Source organism: Bombina bombina, chromosome 5, assembly GCF_027579735.1.
Source record: "Bombina bombina isolate aBomBom1 chromosome 5, aBomBom1.pri, whole genome shotgun sequence".
Taxonomy (NCBI): domain Eukaryota; kingdom Metazoa; phylum Chordata; class Amphibia; order Anura; family Bombinatoridae; genus Bombina; species Bombina bombina.
The window spans coordinates 784,572,984-784,591,091 of record NC_069503.1 but is presented as its reverse complement, the minus strand read 5'-3'; positions in this window follow the sequence as shown (position 1 = coordinate 784,591,091).

Genomic DNA, 18,108 nt, shown 5'->3' with positions numbered 1-18,108 from the left:
CACGAGAAAGAAAAAATCTTTTTGCAGGAGGCCTTATCTTGAAGCCTATTCTGTACCCTTGTGAAACAATGTTCTGAATCCAAAGATTGTGAATCGAATTGATCCAAATTTCTTTGAAAAATCGTAATCTGCCCCCTACCAGCTGAGCTGGAATGAGGGCTGCACCTTCATGTGGACTTGGGAGCTGGCTTTGGCTTTCTAAAAGACTTGGATTTATTCCAGACTGGAGATGGTTTCCAAACTGATACCGTTCCTGTAGGGGAAGGATCAGGCTTTTGTTCCTTATTGTGATGAAATGAACGAAAACGATTAGCAGCCCTATATTTACCTTTAGATTTTTTATCCTGAGGTAAAAAAGTTCCTTTCCCCCCAGTAACAGTTGAAATAATAGAATCCAACTGTGAACCAAACAATTTATTACCTTGGAAAGAAAGGGAAAGCAAAGTTGACTTAGAAGACATATCAGCATTCCAAGTTTTAAGCCATAAAGCTCTTCTAGCTAAAATAGCTAGAGACATATACCTGACATCAACCCTAATGATATCAAAGATGGCATCACAAATAAAGTTATTAGCATGTTGAAGAAGATTAACAATGCTATGAGTATTATGATCTGTTACTTGTTGTGCTAAAGCCTCCAACCAGAAAGTTGAAGCTGCAGCAACATCTGCCAAAGATATAGCATTCCTAAGAAGATTACCTGAACATAAGTAAGCTTTTCTTAGAAAGGATTCAATTTTCCTATCTAAAGGATCCTTAAAGGAAGTACTATCTACCGTAGGAATAGTAGTATGTTTAGCAAGAGTAGAGATAGCCCCATCAACTTTAGGGATTTTGTCCCAAAACTCTAATCTGTCAGATGGCACAGGATATAATTTCTTAAACCGTTTAGAAGGAGTAAATGAATTACCCAAATTATTCCATTGCCTGGAAATTACTTCAGAAATAGCATCAGGAACGGGAAAAACCTGCGGAATAACTACAGGAGGTTTAAAAACCGTATTTAAACGTTTAGATTTAGTATCAAGAGGACCAGATTCCTCTATTTCTAATGCAATTAAGACTTCTTTAAGTAAAGAACGAATAAATTCCATTTTAAATAAATATGAAGATTTATCAGTATCAATCTCTGAAACAGAATCCTCTGAACCAGAAAAATCATTCTCAGAAACAGAATCAGAATGATGATGTTCATTTAAAAATTCATCTGGAAAATGAGAAGTTTTAAGACTTTTTACGTTTACTGGAAGGAGGAATAACAGACATAGCCTTCCTAATAGATTTAGAAACAAAATCTCTTATGTTAACAGGAACAACCTGGGTATTAGATGTTGATGGAACAGCAACAGGTAATGGAACATTACTAAAGGAAATATTATCTGCATTAGAAAGTTTGTCATGACATTCATCACAAACAACAGCCGGAGGAACAGTTACCACAAGTTTACAACAAATACACTTAACTTTGGTAGATCCAGCATCAGGCAGCGATTTTCCAGAAGTAGCTTCTGATTCAGGGTCAATCTGAGACATCTTGCAATATGTAATAGAAAAAACAACATATAAAGCAAAATTGATCAAATTCCTTAAATGACAGTTTCAGGAATGGGAAAAAATGACAATGAACAAGCTTCTAGCAAGCAGAAGCAAATAAACAACGAGACTTAAATAATGTGGAGACAATAATGACGCTCATATTTTTTAGCGCCAAAAAAGACGCCCACATTATTTGGCGCCTAAATGCTTTTGCCGCCAAAAATGACGCCACATTCGGTGACGCCGACATTTTTGGCGCAAAAACGGCAAAAAAATTACGCAACTTCCGGTGACAAGTATGACACCGAAAATGACAAAGAAATTTTTTGCGCCAAAAAAGTCAGCGTCAAGAATGACGCAATAAAATGAAGCATTTTCAGCCCCCGCGAGCCTAACAGCCCACAGAAAAAAAAGTCACATTTTTAAGGTAAGAAAAATTGATTATTCATATGCATTATCCCAAATAATGAAACGAACTCTCTGAAATAAAGAATATCGAACATCCTGAATCAAGGCAAATAAATGTTTAAACACATATATTTAGAACTTTTATATAAAAGTGCCCAACCATAGCTTAGAGTGTCACAAAAAATAAGACTTACTTACCCCAGGACACTCATCTGCATGTAGTAGAAAGCCAAACCAGTACTGAAACGAGAATCAGTAGAGGTAATGGTATATATAAGAGTATATCGTCGATCTGAAAAGGGAGGTAAGAGATGAATCTCTACGACCGATAACAGAGAACCTATGAAATAGACCCCGTAGAAGGAGATCATTGAATTCAAATAGGTAATACTCTCTTCACATCCCTCTGACATTCACTGCACACTGAGAGGAAAACCGGGCTCCAGCCTGCTGCAAAGCGTATATCAACGAAGAATCTAGCACAAACTTACTTCACCACCTCCACGGGAGGCAAAGTTTGTAAAACTGATTTGTGGGTGTGGTGAGGGGTGTATTTATAGGCATTTTGAGGTTTGGGAAACTTTGCCCCTCCTGGTAGGAATGTACAGGGAGTGCAGAATTATTAGGCAAGTTGTATTTTTGAGGATTAATTTTATTATTGAACAACAACCATGTTCTCAATGAACCCAAAAAACTCATTAATATCAAAGCTGAATATTTTTGGAAGTAGTTTTTAGTTTGTTTTTAGTTTTAGCTATTTTAGGGGGATATCTGTGTGTGCAGGTGACTATTACTGTGCATAATTATTACTTAACAAAAAACAAATATATACCCATTTCAATTATTTATTTTTACCAGTGAAACCAATATAACATCTCAACATTCACAAATATACATTTCTGACATTCAAAAACAAAACAAAAACAAATCAGTGACCAAGATAGCCACCTTTCTTTACAAGGACACTCAAAAGCCTGCCATCCATGGATTCTGTCAGTGTTTTGATCTGTTCACCATCAACATTGCGTGCAGCAGCAACCACAGCCTCCCAGACACTGTTCAGAGAGGTGTACTGTTTTCCCTCCTTGTAAATCTCACATTTGATGATGGACCACAGATTCTAAATGGGGTTCAGATCAGGTGAACAAGGAGGCCATGTCATTAGATTTTCTTCTTTTATACCCTTTCTTGCCAGCCACGCTGTGGAGTACTTGGACGCGTGTGATGGAGCATTGTCCTGCATGAAAATCATGTTTTTCTTGAAGGATGCAGACTTCTTCCTGTACCACTGCTTGAAGAAGGTGTCTTCCAGAAACTGGCAGTAGGACTGGGAGTTGAGCTTGACTCCATCCTCAACCCGAAAAGGCCCCACAAGCTCATCTTTGATGATACCAGCCAAAACCAGTACTCCACCTCCATCTTGCTGGCGTCTGAGTCGGACTGGAGCTCTCTGCCCTTTACCAATCCAGCCACGGGCCCATCCATCTGGCCCATCAAGACTCTCATTTCATCAGTCCATAAAACCTTAGAAAAATCAGTCTTGAGATATTTATTGGCCCAGTCTTGACGTTTCAGCTTGTGTGTCTTGTTCAGTGGTGGTCGTCTTTCAGCCTTTCTTACCTTGGCCATGTCTCTGAGTATTGCACCCCTTGTGCATCTTGGCAGCTGCACGCTTGACTTTTCTCAGTTCATGGGCAGTTATTTTGCGCCTTGGTTTTTCCACACGCTTCTTGCTACCCTGTTGACTATTTTGTATGAAACGCTTGATTGTTCGATGATCACGCTTCAGAAGCTTTGCAATTTTAAGAGTGCTGCATCCCTCTGCAAGATATCTCACTATTTTTGACTTTTCTGAGCCTGTCAAGTCCTTCTTTTGACCCATTTTGCCAAAGGAAAGGAAGTTGCCTAATAATTATGCACACCTGATATAGGGTGTTGATGTCATTAGACCACACCCCTTCTCATTACAGAGATGCACATCACCTAATATGCTTAATTGGTAGTAGGCTTTCGAGCCTATACAGCTTGGAGTAAGATAACATGCATAAAGAGGATGATGTGGTCAAAATACTAATTTGCCTAATAATTCTGCACTCCCTGTATATCCCATACGTCACTAGCTCATGGACTCTTGCTAATTACATGAAAGAAATAAAAATTATTAACCTCTCTAATTCCACTCAAATTGAGGATGAAATTTCAATTCTGAGTTTGGACTTGGGCTTTGTCCCAAATACAACTTTCAATCTCTTTGAGGCTATTACAGACGTTAATCGTCTAGTCAGAGATTTAACATTAAAAAAGTTCTTTTGGGACAGAGACTTACAAACTCCAGATACTAATACTTCTGGGGATGATTATATTTGGATTAGGCCTAATGACCTCACTCCTATAATGAACATTATGGATTTTGGGGAAGCATGCGATTATTTTTCTCTTCATGATCTAAATTATGAATCTAATATCCCTAACTATTTTTTTTAAAACAACCCACAGAGGGTTTAAACCAAGGTCAGTCTTTTATCCCACTAGAGAAAGAGGCCCCTTTCTGGAAGCTTTCCACCGATGGGTGGAAGAGGATCTGATTAAACTGTCTAGATACTGCAATGCTGCCCCCCCCTAACCTTACCCAAGGACAGAGACTTGCTATTGATAACTTACGTAAGAGAGATGATTTAGTCATCAGGCCAGCCGATAAGGTGGGCAGCATTGTCGTACTAGACAGACAAGCCTATGTTGGAGAAGGTTAAAGACAGATTCATGATACAGATGTCTACCTCCCCCTCCCAAGAGATCCTACCAATATCTATAAGTCACAGTTTTTGGTTTTGTTGGATGATGGACTGCAGGAGGGTATCATTCATCAAGATACCTTTAACTACCTTTTTGTGAACTCACCAGTTATCCCTATCTTCCATCACCTCCCCAAGGTACATAAATTCTTGGAGGAGGTGAGGGGAAGGCCTATTGTTTCTGGAATAGGCTCTCTTTTTGAGAAAGTCTCTGGTTGGGTTGAGTCTCTTCTGCAGCCCATTGTCCAACAACTACTGTCTTTCCTTAAGACACTAAACATTTACTCACCAATTTGCAACAGGTAACAGGGAGCAGTGATTGCTTTTGGTTGACAGTGGACATGGTAGGGCTTTATTCATGTATCCCTCATGAATTTGGTTTGAAAGCAGTTATATTCTCCCTAGATATGTATAGTAATTATGATGTTAAACTGAAAGGATATCTATTGAGAGTTTTAGATTTCCTTTTAGTTCATATCTATTTTAAGTTTGGTGATTCTTTCTTTCTCCAAAGGCGTGGGACCGCCATGGGTGCTAAATTTGCCCCCCCTATGCAAACCTTTTCATGGGCTGGTGGGAGAGGACCCACGTCTTTGGAGAAAACAATCCATACAGGTACAGTATACGATCATATAAAAGATATATTGATGATCTTCTCTTTGTAAGGTCAGGAACTCAACAGGATATAGAGGAATTCATTATTTATCTAAATAGTAATCATTTGAACCTTCAGCTTACATTTACCTTTGACAAATTTAAGATTCCCTATTTGGATTTATATTTAATAGGAGACCCTACAAATTTAAGAGTAACAACTACACTATATAGAAAACCCATCATGTCTAATACAATTCTTCATGCAAGGTCATTTCATCCCAAGCATACTGGCTTTGGGGTGGCCAAAGGGCAATTTATTAGGCTCAAAAGACATTGTTCATCAGATGTTGATTTTCTGATAGAATCAGACATTCTGAAGAAACAACTTTAAGAAAGAGGTTACTCTCACAAGGTGATCAATAGAGCCTTTCTAGAAGTTAATAGACTAGATAGAAGAACCGTGTTACAGCACAAGAGAGATCATACTAATTTGAAGTTTGATGGTTTTAAACCAAATTTCATTACTACATATACAACTCAGTTTACAGAAATCTGTGGAATTATCAATAAACATCTTCCGGTTTTAACAGGAGAAGACAGCCTTAGAAATTTGGCTGTAGATGGTTTTAACTATATCTGTAGAAAGGGCCGTACACTGGGCAATATCTTAGCACCTAGTATGCTAAAAAAAACTGCTGCAACAGGTAATAATTGGCTCCTAATAAAAGGGCATTTTAAATGTCACTTTCTCCAACATTGGTGTGTCCGGTCCACGGCGTCATCCTTACTTGTGGGATATTCTCTTCCCCAACAGGAAATGGCAAAGAGTCCCAGCAAAGCTGGCCATATAGTCCCTCCTAGGCTCCGCCCACCCCAGTCATTCTCTTTGCCGTTGCACAGGCAACATCTCCACGGAGATGGTTAAGAGTTTTTTGGTGTTTTTGTTTGTTGTTTATTCTGGTAAAAGGAGAGGTCAAAAAGCGACTTCTACCTCTCTTTCCTTTTGGCTTAAAAGCATCATCCGATTGGCTTATGAGACTGCCGGACGGCAGCCTCCTGAAAGAATCACAGCTCACTCCACTAGGGCTGTGGCTTCCACATGGGCCTTCAAGAACGAGGCTTCTGTTGACCAGATATGTAAGGCAGCGACTTGGTCTTCACTGCACACTTTTGCCAAATTTTACAAATTTGATACTTTTGCTTCTTCGGAGGCTATTTTTGGGAAAAAGGTTTTGCAAGCCGTGGTGCCTTCCATTTAGGTGACCTGATTTGCTCCCTCCCTTCATCCGTGTCCTAAAGCTTTGGTATTGGTTCCCACAAGTAAGGATGACGCCGTGGACCGGACACACCAATGTTGGAGAAAACAGAATTTATGCTTACCTGATAAATTACTTTCTCCAACGGTGTGTCCGGTCCACGGCCCTCCCTGGTTTTTTAATCAGGTCTGATGAATTATTTTCTCTAACTACAGTCACCACGGTACCATATGGTTTCTCCTATATATATTTCCTCCTGTCCGTCGGTCGAATGACTGGGGTGGGCGGAGCCTAGGAGGGACTATATGGCCAGCTTTGCTGGGACTCTTTGCCATTTCCTGTTGGGGAAGAGAATATCCCACAAGTAAGGATGACGCCGTGGACCGGACACACCGTTGGAGAAAGTAATTTATCAGGTAAGCATAAATTCTGTTTTTCAAGCTGGATTGATTGCAGTCATACTAATGTCACTAGCAAATTTAAATCCAGAAATACACAGAGGGTCTTTCTTCTAGTTGTACTAACTGTCGCACTAAATATGTGATTTATCTAGTAGAATGTATAGACTGTAACAAGCAGTATGTTGGGTGTACCTCACGTGAGGCACGCTCACGTATTAGGGAACACCTTTATAATATTGATAAGGAAATTGATGTGTCAGATTTGGTACATCATTTCATAGTAGAACATAATAAATCTGTTGTTAGCTTTAAGTGGCAGGTAATTGAAAGTTTACCCCATACCCCTAGGGGAGGTGACAAAATGTCTAAACTCTTACATAGAGAAGCTTTCTGGATATTTACCTTGCAAACCAGACGCCCTAAAGGCTTCAATGCAGTTGGGGATATTATTAATCATTGACAACATAGATAGGTTTAAAGATATACATAGATTATTATAATTGTAGTGATGTCTTAGGGACAGAATACTTACTTTTTCAGATTGTAAGAAACATAGCTTACATTGAAGCTCTTATTCTTACTTTATCTTTGTATTTGTCAAAATAATTAGGATGACCAGTGTACATTTGTTCCTAGTCTTCCTCCTCTATCCCTGTCTTTGGTCCTATCCACCAATTTATATATAAAATGTAAAAAAAAAAAAATTATAATTAGGTTTAGTAATTATGATTATTGCACAATTATTAGTAAACCCTGATTGTCTGTTTGCATTATTTAGTCACAGGATGTTCCTCACATGTAATATATTTCAGATAATTACATTGTATATTGTTGTCTGAGTACTATGTCTTATCCTGCCAATATGACTCGCCATCACCCTCAGCTGTTCACCCTTATGCCTAGATTTAGAGTTTTGCGGCCAAAGGGGTGTGTTAGCTACGCGTGTTTTTTTTCCCCCGCACCTTTTAAACAACGCTGGTATTTAGAGTTCTCTGAAGGGCTGCGTTAGGCTCCAAAAAGGAAGCGTACAGGCATATTTACCGCCACTGCAACTCTCAATACCAGCGTTGCTTACGGACGTGGCCAGCTTAAAAAACGTGCTCGTGAACGATTCCCCCATAGGAAACAATGGGGCAGTTTGAGCTAAAAAAAAAACCTAACACCTGCAAAAAAAGCAGTGTTCAGCTCCTAACGCAGCCCCATTGTTTCCTATGGGGAAACACTTCCTAAGTCTGCACCTAACACCCTAACATGTACCCCGAGTCTAAACACCCCTAACCTTACACTTATTAACCCCTAATCTGCCGTCCCCGCTATCGCTGACCCTTGCATATTATTTTTAACCCCTAATCTGCCGCTCCGTACACCACCGCAACCTACGTTATCCCTATGTACCCCTAATCTGCTGCCCCTAACACCGCCGACCCCTATATTATATTTATTAACCCCTAATCTGCCGCCCCCAACGTCGCCGCCACCTACCTACAATTATTAACCCCTAATCTGCTGACCGGACCTCACCGCTACTCTAATAAATGTATTAACCCCTAAAGCTAAGTCTAACCCTAACCTTAACACCCCCCTAAGTTAAATATAATTTTATGCTAACGAAATAAAATAATTCTTATTAAATAAAATAATCTTATTTAAATCTAAATACTTACCTGTAAAATAAACCCTAATATAGCTACAATATAAAGAATAATTATATTGTAGCTATTTTAGGATTAATATTTATTTTACAGGCAACTTTGTATTTATTTTAACTAGGTACAATAGCTATTAAATAGTTAATAACTATTTAATAGCCACCTAGTTAAAATAATTACAAAATTACCTGTAAAATAAATCCTAACCTAAGTTACAATTAAACCTAACACTACACTATCAATAAATTAATTAAATAAACTTCCTACAATTAAATCAACTAAACTAAATTACAAACAAAAAACCCCCACTAAATTACAAAAAAAACAAACACTAAATTATAAAAATTAAAAAAAGATTACAAGAATTTTATACTAATTACACCTACTCTAAGCCCACTAAAAAAATAACAAAGACCCCCAAAATAAAAAATGCCCTACCCTATTCTAAAATAAAAAGTTTACAGCTCTTTTACCTTACCAGCCCTTAAAAGGGCCTTTTGCGGGGCATGCCCCAAAGAAAACAGCTCTTTTGCATTTAAATAAACATACAATACCCCCCCCAACATTACAACCCACCACCCACATACCCCTAATCTAACCCAACCCCCCCTTAAAAAACCTAACACTAAGCCCCTGAAGATCTTCCTACCTTGTCTTCACCACGCCGGGTATCACCGATCCGTTCAGAAGAGGGTCCGAAGTCTTCATCCTACCCTGCAAGAAGAGGTCCAGAAGAGGTTCCGAAGTCTTCATCCTATCCGGCAAGAAGAGGAGATCCGGACCGGCAAACATCTTCATCCAAGCGGCATCTTCTATCTTCTTCCATCCGGCGCGGAGCGGGACCATCTTGAAGCAGCCGACGCGGATCCATCCTCTTCTAACGACGTCCTAAGTCCGAATGAAGGTTCCTTTAAATAATTATTATAACCCTGGGGAAGTCTCCCTATGGGTGATGGGGGAAACCAGATGTGGACTCCTTGCCCAGTGTGCTTAGAGGAATGTGGCTGCACCTCACTGACGAGGCCCATAGGAGGCCGAAACGATCGTCTGGGGTTGTCATGTTCCTTGTTCAGAGGAGAATTGCCTGGTATTTCGGGGCTGGACTGACCTTACTTGGCAGGATCAGACTGATATACTTCAGGAAAGTTTTCTTCTGTGAAAAGCACACTGGTCTAAAAGAAGCTGCCTCCAGGTGGTAAATCGCCATAGAACAAGCCACTGAGCTGTTGTTCGTTCCTGGTAGAGCGCTTCTCTCTATGTATGCAAATTATTATAACCCTGGGGAAGTCTCCCTATGGGTGATGGGGGAAACCAGACGTGGACTCCTTGCCCAGTGTGCTTAGAGGAATGTGGCTGCACCTCACTGACGAGGCCCATAGGAGGCCAAAACGATCGTCTGGGGTTGTCATGTTCCTTGTTCAGAGGAGAATTGCCTGGTATTTCGGGGCTGGACTGACCTTACTTGGCAGGATCAGACTGATATACTTCAGGAAAGTTTTCTTCTGTGAAAAGCACACTGGTCTAAAAGAAGCTGCCTCCAGGTGGTAAATCGCCATAGAACAAGCCACTGAGCTGTTGTTCGTTCCTGGTAGAGCGCTTCTCTCTATGTATGCAAATTATTATAACCCTGGGGAAGTCTCCCTATGGGTGATGGGGGAAACCAGACGTGGACTCCTTGCCCAGTGTGCTTAGAGGAATTTGGCTGCACCTCACTGACGAGGCCCATAGGAGGCCGAAACGATCGTCTGGGGTTGTCATGTTCCTTGTTCAGAGGAGAATTGCCTGGTATTTCGGGGCTGGACTGACCTTACTTGGCAGGATCAGACTGATATACTTCAGGAAAGTTTTCTTCTGTGAAAAGCACACTGGTCTAAAAGAAGCTGCCTCCAGGTGGTAAATCGCCATAGAACAAGCCACTGAGCTGTTGTTCATTCCTGGTAGAGCGCTTCTCTCTATGTATGCAAATCCTTTAAATGACGTCATCCAAGATGGCGTCCCTCGAATTCCGATTGGCTGCTAGGATTCTATCAGCCAATCGGAATTAAGGTAGGAAAAATCTGCCAATCAGATTGAGCTTGCATTCTATTGGCTGATCGGAACAGCCAATAGAATGTGAGCTCAATCTGATTGGCTGATTGGATCAGCCAATTGGATTGAACTTGAATCTGATTGGCTGATTCAATCAGCCAATCAGATTTTTCCTACCTTAATTCCGATTGGCTGATAGAATCCTATCAGCCAATCGTAATTTGAGGGACGCCATCTTGGATGACGTCATTTAAAGGAACCTTCATTCGGACTTAGGACGTCATTAGAAGAGGATGGATCCGCGTCGGCTGCTTCAAGATGGTCCCGCTCCACGCCGGATGGAAGAAGATAGAAGATGCTGCTTGGATGAAGATGTATGCCGGTCCGGATGTCCTCTTCCTGCCGGATAGGATGAAGACTTCAGACCCTCTTCTGGACGGATCGGTGTTACCCGGCGTGGTGAAGTCAAGGTAGGAAGATCTTCAGGGTCTTAGTGTTAGTTTTTTTAAGGGGGGGTTGGGTTAGATTAGGGGTATATGGGTGGTGGGTTGTAATGTTGGGGGGGTATTGTATGTTTTTTTACAGACAAAAGAGCAGAATTCTTTGGGGCATGCCCCGCAAAAGGCCCTTTTAAGGGCTGGTAAGGTAAAAGAGCTGTATAATATTTATTTTAGAATAGGGTAGGGCATTTTTTTATTTTGGGGGGCTTTGTTATTTTTTTAAGGGGCTTAGAGTATGTGTAATTAGTTTAAAATTCTTTTTTATTTTTTGTAATTTAGTGTTTGTTTGTTTTTTTTATTTAGTGTTTGTTTTTTTTTGTAATTTAGTTTAGTTGATTTAATTGTAGATAATTGTAGATAGTTTATTTAATTAATTTATTGATAGTGTAGTGTTAGGTTTAATTGTAACTTAGGTTAGGCTTTATTTTACAGGTAATTTTGTAATTATTTTAACTAGGTAACTATTAAATAGTTATTAACTATTTAATAGCTATTGTACCTGGTTAAAAAGATAGGATACGCAATTGACGTAAGGGGATCTGCGGTATGGAAAAGTCGCGGCTGGAAAGTGAGCGTTAGACCCTTACATACAAGACTCTAAATACCAGCGGTAGGACAAAACCAGCTTTAGGACCCCCTAACGCTGGTTTTGACGGCTAACGCAGAACTCTAAATCTAGGCGTTAGTATCCACTTATGTGGCTATTTAATGATGGAAACTGGATATCCTTTTATAGTCTATGATTAAGGCTTGTATCCAGCCGAAATGCGTAAGACCGACTGGGAGCTGAGGGTCATAGAGTTTTTCTCTTCATTATTATATTTTTTACCCTTTTTTATGTTTGTTTTTTCTTATCAATAAAGCCTACCGCACCGTTGCTGTTTTTATTTTAATGGATTTACAATAAAGTATAATTTCTCTTGTAAGGTGTATCCAGTCCACGGGTTCATCCATTACTTGTGGGATATTCTCCTTCCCAACAGAAAGCTACAAGAGGACACCCACAGCAGAGCTGTATATATAGCTCCTCCCCTAACTGCCACCCCCATTCATTCTCTTGCAGCTCTCGACAAGATAGGAAGTATCAAGAGATATGTGGTGACTTAGTGTAGTTTTACCTTCAATCAAAAGTTTGTTATTTTTAAACGGTACCAGCGTTGTACTGTTTTACTCTCAGGCAGAAATTAGAAGAAGAATCTGCCTGGAGGTTGATGATCTTAGCGGTTTGTAACTAAGGTCCATTGCTGTTCTCACGCATAACTGAAGAGTATGGGAAAGACTTCAGTTGGGGGAACGGTTTGCAGATTACCTGCTTTGAGGTATGTTCAGTATATTTATTTCTAGAGAGATGATAAGATCTAGAAAATGCTGACAGAGCCTTGTATAATTGAGGTAAGCCTGATGCAGTAATTTAACAATGACTGGGATCATGCTTACAAAAAAGGGTAATATTAATGTTAATACTCATATTTCAGTAAAAATTAAAATTTTTCTGACAGAGGTCAGGTTATCAAAGCTTCTAACTTCCTGCTGTGCTCTTCATTCCACTTCTCGGCCATCAGTGGCTCAGTGTATGGAAGTAATTGGCCTAGTGGTAGCGGCAATGGACATAGTTCCGTTTGCCCACCTACATCTCAGACCACTGCAACTTTGCATGCTCAATCAGTGGAATGGGGACTACACAGATTTGTCCCCTCTGCTAAATCTGGATCAAGAGACCAGGGATTCTCTTCTCTGGTGGTTATCTCGGGTCCATCTGTCCAGGGGAATGAGTTTCTGCAGGCCAGAGTGAACTATAGTGACGACAGATGCCAGCCTTCTGGGCTGGGGCACAGTCTGGAACTCCCTGAAGGCTCAGGGTTCATGGACTTGGGAGGAAGCCCTCCTTCTGATAAACATTCTGGAACTGAGAGCGATATTCAATGCTCTTCAGGCTAGGCCTCAACTAGCTGTGGTCAGGTTCATCAGATTTCAGACAGACAATATCACGACTGTAGCCTATATCAACCATCAGGGGGGAACAAGAAGCCCCCTGGCAATGTTGGAGGTTTCAAAGATAATTCTATGGGCAGAGGTTCACTCTTGCCATCTCTCAGCTATCCATATCCCAGGAGTAGAGAACTGAGAGGCGGATTTTCTAAGTCGGTAGACTTTTCATTCGGGGGAGTGGGAGCTCCATCTGGAGGTATTTGCCCAGCTGATACAACTATGGGGCAAACCAGAACTGGATCTGATGGCGTCTCATCAGAACGCCAAGCTTCCTTGTTACGGGTCCAGGTCAAGGGATCCCCAGGCAGCGCTGATAGATGCTCTAGCAGTGCCCTGGTCCTTCAGCCTGGCTTATGTGTTCCCACCATTCCTCTACTCCCTCGTCTGATTGTCAAGATCAAGCAGGAGAGAGCTTCTGTGATTTTGGTAGCACCTGCGTGGCCACGCAGGACTTGGTATGCATATCTGGTGGACATGTCATCCTTTCCACCATGGACTTTGCCGCTGAGGCAGGACCTTCTACTCCAAGGCCCATTCAAACATCCAAATCTAATTTCTCTGCGACTGACTGCTTGGAGATTGAACGCTTGATTTTACCAAAACATGGTTTCTCCGAGTCGGTCATTGATACCTTTATTCAGGTCACCAGGAAAATCTATCATAAGATATGGTGTTAATATCTTCATTGGTGTGAATCCAAGGGTTACTCATGGAGTAAGGTCAGGATTCCTAGGATATTATCCTTTCTCCAAGAAGGATTGGAGAAGGGATTGTCAGCTAGTTCCTTAAAGGGACAGATTTCTGCTCTGTCTATTCTTCTGCACAAGCGTCTGGCAGATGTTCCAGACATTCAGGCGTTTTGTCAGGCTTTAGTTAGAATCAAGCCTGTGTTTAAACCTGTTGCTCCGCCATGGAGTTTAAATTTAGTTCTTAAAGTTCTTCAAGGGGTTCCGTTTGAACCTCTACATTCCATAGATATCAAGTTTTTGGTAGCTATCTCTTCGGCTCGAAGAGTTTCAGAGTTATCTGCCTTACAGTGTGATTCTCCTTATCTGATCTTCCATGCAGATAAGGTAGTTTTGCGTACCAAACCTGGGTTTCTTCCTAAGGTGGTATCTAATAAGAATATCAATCAGGAGTAGTGATGTCCCGAACTGTTCGCCCGCGAACGGTTCACAGCGAACATAGCTTGTTCGCGTTTGTGGGCGAACACATGGCGATGTTCGATCCACCCCTATGTGTCATCATTGAGGAAACTTTGACCCTCTATGTCACAGCCGTCTGACACATTAGAGCCAATCAACATCAGACACTCCCTCACAGACCCTCCCAGCTACTCGGAATCCGCCATTTTTAGACTCATAACGACCTTGCTTTCTTAATGAGAGGACGTGTTGTGTACCTAGCTAGTGTATTTAGTGTCCACTACAGTCCAGAAGGACTCCACTCATCTCTGCTGCAAGCACAGCACCCCAAAAAGCCCTTTTTAGGGCTATATTTCGTGTCGGTTTTTTTTTTTTTTTTCGTTTTTTTTTATTAGCATCTGCCACCACTGATATCTCCCTAACAACATTAGTTTAAATTTAAATAACCAAAAATTTTAATTATTTTGCTAGTGTAATTTTTTTTCATTTTCTATCAGGCCTGTGTCACACAGCATATACTCTGGTTCATTGCTTTGTGCCAGCCACCAGTGTTAATATCCGTTTATAACATTATTTTAAATTTAAAAAAAAATAAAAAAATATTTTGCTAGTGTAATCTAATTACATTTACTATCAGGCCTGTGTCTGTCAGGCTCACTCGGCATTAATATACCTATTTTTTTTTCAGTCTTTTGGTTAATCGGTCTGTGCCAGGCAGCCACCCAGCACTCATATCTTCTTCACCTTAATTTAAATATAAAAAAAAAAGTTTAAATTGGTTTGATAGTGTAATCTAATATAATTTTCTATCAGGCCTGTGTGTTTTGCTGACATACAGAGCCTACTGTGTTTACTTGCTGCCCTCCCTAGTCTATGAGCCTCGACTCATATGTGTTTAACCTTTTTTTAATTCCCCCCCAAAAAAATAATTTAAATCATTTTTCTAGTGTAATCTAATAGTATTTTCTATCAGGCGTGTGTGTATCTGACTTACAGAGCCTACTGTTTTTAATAGCTGCCCTTCCAAGGCTATCAGCCACGACTCATATGTATGTGCTTAACCTATTTCTTTAAATTCCCAAAAAAAAGTCTTTAAATCCTTATGCTAGTGTAATCTAATTTTATTTTCTATCAGGCCTGTGTCTAACTGTCTATCTGACTTACACAGCATACTGTTGTTAATTGCTGCCCTACGTAGCAGCCAGCCAGTGCGACCACTCATATGTGCATTGCACTTCTTAACATAATTTTAATATTAAAATCTAAAATTTTAAAATATTTTGCTAGTGTAATCTAACTTAATTTTCTATCAGGCCTGTGTTTTTGTCACTTATACAGCATACTGTGTTAAATTGCTGCCCTACCTACCATCCACGACTCATATCTGCCAGCCTGTGTGCCAGGCCCAACTAGCCAATTAGTGGCACCAATCATAATTCTTGTAACAGTATATAAAAAAATAAAAATCTTAATTTTTTGGACTGCAAATATTCAGTCTCCTAGTGCCATTGAATTGCATTTACCTCCTGCCTGCCAGCCTTTTGTGCCAGGCCGTCTAGCCAACTATTTACACCAATCATAATTGTTGTCACAGACAGTATAGTTACTAATTAAAATTAAAAAAAATTTGATTGTTGATCTTAATCCTCAGTTTGCTTGTGCCATTGAATTGCACTTTTCTACTGCCTTCCAAGCCTGTGTGCCAGGCCTACTTTCAAAATATTGACACCAATCATATTTGTTGTCACAGTATTCTTAATAATTAAAAATTAAAATTTTTGGTAATAGTTGTTCTGAATCCTCAGTTTGCTCGTGCCATTGAATTTCACTTTCCTCCTGCCTTGCAGCCTGCTGTGTGCCAGGCCCACCTAGCCAATTATTGCCAGCAATCATATTTCTTTTAACAGTATTGCAAAAATTGTCAATCATCACTGTTTTGACTGTCAGTATTCAGTCTCCTAGTGTCCTTGAATTGCATTTACCTCCTGCCTGCCAGCCTTTTGTGTCAGGCCGTCTTGCCAACTATTTACACCAATCATAATTGTTGTCACAGTATAGTTACTAATTAAAATTAAAAAATTCTTGATTGTTGATCTTAATCCTCAGTTTGCTCATGCCATAGAATTGCACTTTTCTACTGCCTTCCAAGCCTGTGTGCCAGGCCTACTTGAAAAATATTTACACCAATCATATTTGTTGTCACAGTATTCTTAATAATTAAAAATTAAAATTTTTGGTAATAGTTGTTCTGAATCCTCAGTTTGTTTGTGCCATTGAATTTCACTTTCCTCCTGCCTTGCAGCCTGCTGTGTGCCAGGCCCACCTAGCCAATTATTGCCAGCAATCATATTTCTTTTAACAGTATTGCAAAAATTGTTAATCATCACTGTTTTGACTGTCAGTATTCAGTCTCCTAGTGTCCTTGAATTGCATTTACCTGCTGCCTGCCAGCCTGTGTGCCAGGCCATCTTGCCAACTATTTACACCAATCATAATTGTTGTCACAGTATAGTTACTAATTAAAATTAAAAAATTCTTGATTGTTGATCTTAATCCTCAGTTTGCTCATGCCATAGAATTGCACTTTTCTACTGCCTTCCAAACCTGTGTGCCAGGCCTACTTGAAAAATATTTACACCAATCATATTTGTTGTCACAGTATTCTTAATAATTAAAAATTAAAATTTTTGGTAATAGTTGTTCTGAATCCTCAGTTTGCTCGTGCCATTGAATTGCACTTTCCTTCTGCCTTGCAGCCTGTTGTGTGCCAGGCCCACCTAGCCAATTATTGCCAGCAATCATATTTCTTTTAACAGTATTGCAAAAATTGTCAATCATCACTGTTTTGACTGTCAGTATTCAGTCTCCTAGTGTCCTTGAATTGCATTTACCTCCTGCCTGCCAGCCTTTTGTGTCAGGCCGTCTTGCCAACTATTTACACCAATCATAATTGTTGTCACAGTATAGTTAGTAATTAAAATTAAAAAAATCTTGATTGTTGATCTTAATCCTCAGTTTGCTCATGCCATAGAATTGCACTTTTCTACTGCCTTCCAAGCCTGTGTGCCAGGCCTACTTGAAAAATATTTACACCAATCATATTTGTTGTCACAGTATTCTTAATAATTAAAAATTAAAAATTTTGGTAATAGTTGTTCTGAATCCTCAGTTTGTTTGTGCCATTGAATTTCACTTTCCTCCTGCCTTGCAGCCTGCTGTGTGCCAGGCCCACCTAGCCAATTATTGCCAGCAATCATATTTCTTTTAACAGTATTGCAAAAATTGTTAATCATCACTGTTTTGACTGTCAGTATTCAGTCTCCTAGTGTCCTTGAATTGCATTTACCTGCTGCCTGCTAGCCTGTGTGCCAGGCCATCTTGCCAACTATTTACACCAATCATAATTGTTGTCACAGTATAGTTACTAATTAAAATTAAAAAATTCTTGATTGTTGATCTTAATCCTCAGTTTGCTCATGCCATAGAATTGCACTTTTCTACTGCCTTCCAAACCTGTGTGCCAGGCCTACTTGAAAAATATTTACACCAATCATATTTGTTGTCACAGTATTCTTAATAATTAAAAATTAAAATTTTTGGTAATAGTTGTTCTGAATCCTCAGTTTGCTCGTGCCATTGAATTGCACTTTCCTTCTGCCTTGCAGCCTGTTGTGTGCCAGGCCCACCTAGCTAATTATTGCCAGCAATCATATTTCTTTTAACAGGATTGCAAAAATTGTCAATCATCACTGTTTTGACTGTCAGTATTCAGTCTCCTAGTGTCCTTGAATTGCATTTACCTCCTGC